The sequence below is a fragment of the Triticum dicoccoides genome, chromosome 1B (genome assembly GCF_002162155.2).
Source record: "Triticum dicoccoides isolate Atlit2015 ecotype Zavitan chromosome 1B, WEW_v2.0, whole genome shotgun sequence".
NCBI lineage: Eukaryota > Viridiplantae > Streptophyta > Magnoliopsida > Poales > Poaceae > Triticum > Triticum dicoccoides.
In genome coordinates, this window is record NC_041381.1 from 108,702,574 (window position 1) to 108,708,067 (window position 5,494).

Genomic DNA, 5,494 nt, shown 5'->3' on the forward strand with positions numbered 1-5,494 from the left:
CTACACAAGTACTTCCACCACCATTGGCTCATAGGTCCCTTTCAGATATAAAAGAAAGTTGACCCTCATGCACCTAACAGCCTTGCATACTAGAGTTACAACTTACTAATTGTAACAATGCAAACCTAAATCCCAATGATGATTAGTAGGTGTACCAACAAGCTTGCATCAATGTGACGGGAGAAAAACTGAAATTTGATCGGTCGATTTTCAGAACTGAATGGAGATTTACCCTGCTGAATTCTGAAGTCACAATGTTGTTGCAGCTTGATCTTTTACTCCAGAAAACCACAATGCAAGCCTGGAACACAATGTTCGACCGAATCTCGCACGTCAGTCATGAAATCTGCGTGAAATAAGATTCAGTTAGCGCATTGTGGTTAATTGCAGTGAAGAAAATAAGTAAAAAGACAGTGCCATCATCAAATGTACTAAGCTAAGTACAACTTTTTTAGACCGTGCTTGGAATGGGTGTAGGTTCTTACACCTGTATTTATTTTACAGGTGTAAATTACTAGTCGCCTCTTGATTCCTGCCTGGAAATAAAACGACGGGAGGAGGTCCGTATCCTAAACCGGCCAGAAACGAGCTGAAATGCTAATCCAAGCAGGGCCTTAGTCTTTCAGTTCAGAAGGTAGATGACCCTGGTTTCATGTAAGGAAATTGAGAAAGTAAAGAGATCCAATGCCAACAAAAAACTAAACAATCAAACACTTGCAGCAACAGGCTATTATAAGTAGCAGACATGCCGAACGTCATCTTGGACTTCATCAACAACAGAACCAGGTTAGCAACAGAAAAGCACACACCCAATCTTAGGATGGCCTGAAGACTGCTTGTATTTGCTTTTGCAGTTACAGGTCTAAAACATCAACTGGTCGTGATTAATCCTCCCCATATGGTGCTCTGGTAGTTTGCAGCCATGATAACAATATATTTATCGAACCATAATATATATATACTTTCTACAAGGAAAATGCAAGTGACACCGATTCAAATTAGAATAAAGTTCATGTAGAATTTCATTCATCAAGATCCCTAGGATTCATCTTCTCCGTCATCAGCTAACAATGGTGGAGGGTGTTGGAGTCAACCACGGCTAGGTAGACCAGTCCGGTACGGACAATCATCCGAGTAGGATTTAGATAGGCTAGTTTAGCTTCTTTAAATACCTATGTCCCCCTGCGTTGTAAACATCAGATCAATTGAATCAATAAAGTGCAAGGCTCGATACGAGCCTTTTGGCCAACCCAGCGTGTCCCGTGTTCTCGTCAGATAAAACGTGAGGCTTCCGGCGAGACTGATTGCTAGCTTAAAGCTAATTAGCTAGCTATCCCGTACGTGAGTCTCCGGCCAAAATCGATCCAGTGCTTTGGCTAGCCTTCTGTACGTGCGCGTACCGACGAAAGAACTCGTCGATTGTTCGTACGTTCACGGATCGAAGCCAACAATTGGTATCTAGAGCAAGGTTGATCTTCTAGTAACGGGAGATCATGTCGAACGATGAGAAGACCAAGCAGCTGGCGGAGTACTCCGGTGTGGCTAAAGTATTTGCTGCTCCGGCGAGTTTGTCGTACCCACGATTTGATCGTGAGAACTTCGGGGTCTGGAAGGCCCTCATGGAGTGTGGTCTCCGCGCCAACGAGCTATGGGACGCTGTCGACCCAGGAGGTGACGCATTCAAGAAGGAGGGAGCCGAGCACCGGAAGGATCGGCAGGCGGCGTCGGCGATTTACTCGGTGATGCCGATGGATGTCCTCCAACACCTATCGCCAAAGAAACGGCAAAGGAAGCGTGGGATACCTTGAAGCTCATGTTCGAGGGACACACCCGCGTCAAGCAAGCCAATCTTCAAACACTCCTAAGAAACTATGAGACTTTGGTCATGGGCGACAATGAGTCCGTGGATGCGTTCGCTTCACGGGTGGCTACTCTCGTCAATCGGATCCGCGCGCTTGGTGAAAACCTTACGGAAACCTCGGTTGTCCGGCGGTTCTTGCGCGCAGCCCCTCCCCGGTACCTGCAAGTTGTCACGGCGATCGAGCAGTGCGTCGATCTCGTCGAACGCTACAAGGCTCACGACGAGCTTATGCGGTACAGTCTCGGGGATGGGAGGAATGATGAGAATGTCATGCTCACACGGGCTCAATGGCTGGCGCTGGACTCAAGGAGAGGAGGCGAGGGCTCTAGCAGCAACACTCGCCAAGATCGTGCGCCAAAAGAACAAAGTAAGAAGAACGCCGGCGACGGCGCTCCGAAGAAGGAGAAGTTCGACAAGCGCAAGATCAAGTGTCACAATTGTGGCATCATGGGGCACTTCAAGTTGGAGTGCAAGAAACCACCGAAGGAGAAAGCTCTCATGGCCAAAGAAGGCGATGATGGATACATTATGCTCATGGTCGAAGTATGTGAGCTAATGGACGAGGACACTCCAGCTCCAAAGGCGCCGGCTACAGAGGTTGTCACGCTCATAGAGGAGGCAATTTAACTTCACGATAAGAAGAGGATGAACACGTCGAGGCACGTGTGGTACCTCCACACGGGCGCTAGCAACCACATGACCGGCGACAAGGACCAGTTTTCTGAGCTCAGTGTTTCGGTGGGAGACATGGTTCGGTTCGGTGATGGACGGACCGTTGACATCACAGGGTGAGATACTGTCCTGTTTGAGTTGAAGAATGGCGGCCACAAGGTACTCACAGATGTGTACTATATTCCCAAGCTAAAGAGTAGCATCATAAGTCTTGGCCAGCTCGAGGAGCGTGGTTGCAAGATTGTGCTCGAAGATGGCTTTCTATGGGGGTATGATCGTCAGAGGATGTTGATTATGAAGGTGCAGAGGTCACCGAACAGGCTCTACGTCCTCAACTAGGATCGTGTGGATCCGGTATGTCTCCTGTCGAGCATGGATGACTCGGCATGGAAGTGGGACGCGCGCTACGGTCATCTAAATTTCCAGGCTCTTCGGCAACTTGGACAAAAGGAGATGGTACGTGGTCTACCGTGCATCAATCATGTCGACCAAGTGTGCGACGGTTGTCTCTTTGGGAAACAAAGGCGATCCCCATTCCCAAGAGAGGGAAACTTTAGAGCGAGTAAAACTCTTGAGTTGGTCCACAGAGACTTGTGCGGACCGATTACACCGGCCACCCCTGCCGGAAACAGATACTTCTTGCTCGTCGTCGACGACTTCAGCAGATTCATGTGGATTGTGTTGTTGAAGACCAAGGATCAAGCTTTGCAAGCCTTCAGGATAATAAAAATGGCGGCCGAAGTAGAATCTGAAGCCAAGCTGAAGGCCCTCCGTACCGATCGGGGGGGTGAGTTTAAGTCCCGTGCATTCACGGACTTTTGCGAAGCTCAAGGGATCAAGCGGCATCTTACGGCACCATATTCACCGCAGTAAAACGGTGTTGTGGAACGGAGGAATCAAACCGTGGTGGCGATGGCACGAAGCATGTTGAAAAGTAAAGGCATGCCGGGCAAGTTTTGGGGTGAGGTGGTTAATACGGCCGTTTATTTGCTGAACCGGGCTCCAACCAAGAGTGTGGTTGGGATGACGTCGTACGAAGCATGGTACGGACACAAGCGCACGGTTGATCATCTTCGCACTTTCGGGTGCGTGGCGCATTTAAAGACAGTGACCGGGCATACTAGCAAATTGGAGGATCGCAGTACTCCAATGATGTTGGTTGGCTATGAAAAAGGTATGAAGCCATACCGTGCGTGCAACCCCTCTACCAACAAGGTGGTTGTGACGCGCGACGTGGTTTTTGAAGAAGCAAGGTCATGGAATTGGAACTCCACCGAGTCGGTATACCCGTCTTCCGATGATATTTTCAACGTTGTTTACGATTATTACGAGCATGCAGACATTGGTGATCAACCGGAGACGTCGGCCGCGACAAACGGCGCGGACGGCGCGGCAGAAAATGGAAACACGCCAGCTACTCCCGCTGCGTCACACGCGCACGAGCAAGGACCGGCTGGTGCGCCTGAAGACACGCCAGGCAGCGCCAGCGGCGCTCGATCTGGTGGCTCACATATGCGTGGAGGCACTGGACGAAGCCCATCAGGAGGCTGTCCACCTCAAAGCCCAGGTGGCTCATCAACCAGCCCGGGAGCAAAAAGCCTGTCCACTGGAGGCGTTTCCAGCAGCCCACGTGCTGCACCACAAGGACATCAAGGCCACGTACGTGAAGGCCATGTACGTGAAGATGATACACATGTTTTGGATTGTTCATCTGATGGAGATGCAGCCAGTTCGGAGGAACAGGATTCGCCAGAAATTGGGAGTTTGGCAACTCCGGATGAAAATTCCTCGTCTTCAATTGAACAGGAGACAAGGGAACGTCCGCCGACACTAGTCCGTCTTTAGCCAGTGGTGGATTTATATTCAAAGAAAAATCCAGTGAAAATAAAAAGAAGAGGACGACAGTTTCTGCTTAGCGTTGAGGAACCGACGAAATTTGAAGACGCAAATACGGAGGAGTGTTGGCGTCGTGCTATGCATGAGGAGTTGGGATCAATCCGGGACAACAATACATGGGAGCTCGTGGATCCACCCAACGACCATAAAATCATAGGGCTCAAGTGGGTGTACAAAGTCAAGAAAGATGCCGAAGGAAACTTGGTGAAGCATAAGGCAAGGCTCGTAGCCAAAGGATACGTGCAAGAGCAAGGTGTAGACTTCGAGGAAGTGTTCGCTTCTGTCACAAGGATGGAATCGGTGAGGCTAGTTATGCCGAAAAAGGGTTTCCCCCCGCTTTGTATACAAAGCAACCAACCGATACATCTCACGATAGGTGCTGGGGCGGAAGCAGCACAGTCACGCCCAAAAGAAAAGAAGAGAAAATACAAGAGAAACAAATGCCAACAACGACAGATCGACAAAACGAAGAAGCCTCATGGCCGCTGCACCCACCGAAGAACGCCCACCAAGCTCCGAGCCTCCGAAGCACCGGTACCAATCAGCACCACCAAGGAGGGACGCGACGATGTCGACGCTGCTGCCAAGGGTTTCCCCCGGTATGCTGTGAGGAGAGAGGAAGGGTAGCCCCGACGCCCTCCAGGAAGGTCAGGCGGTACCCACAAGCGCCACCGCATCGGTGTCGGCCAAGCCAACAGGGATTTCTCCCGATCCCAACCTCCACCTTAGGCACTCCAGAGCTCGCCACCACACAGACCCTTACCCAGCGCCAACCCGGTCACGAAGCTTCCCACGCCGTCTCACCACGGCACCGTGAATCATGGTCCGCACAAGGAAGAAGAGGAGCCGGGACTAGGGCAGCAGCACCGTCGGCATGCGGGAGGGCCCCACCTCCACCGTCGAAGCCGGTAGCTAACCGGACGCAATAGCAGGAACATACCAGGCCCGTGGACGCACAGGCCCGGCCGGGATCTCCGAGGCCCGTAAAGTTCCCGCCTTCGCGCTGCAGCCGGCACGCCGTCGACGCCGCCGCCCCTGTCCAAGCCACTCCCTTGCCTCCTCGCA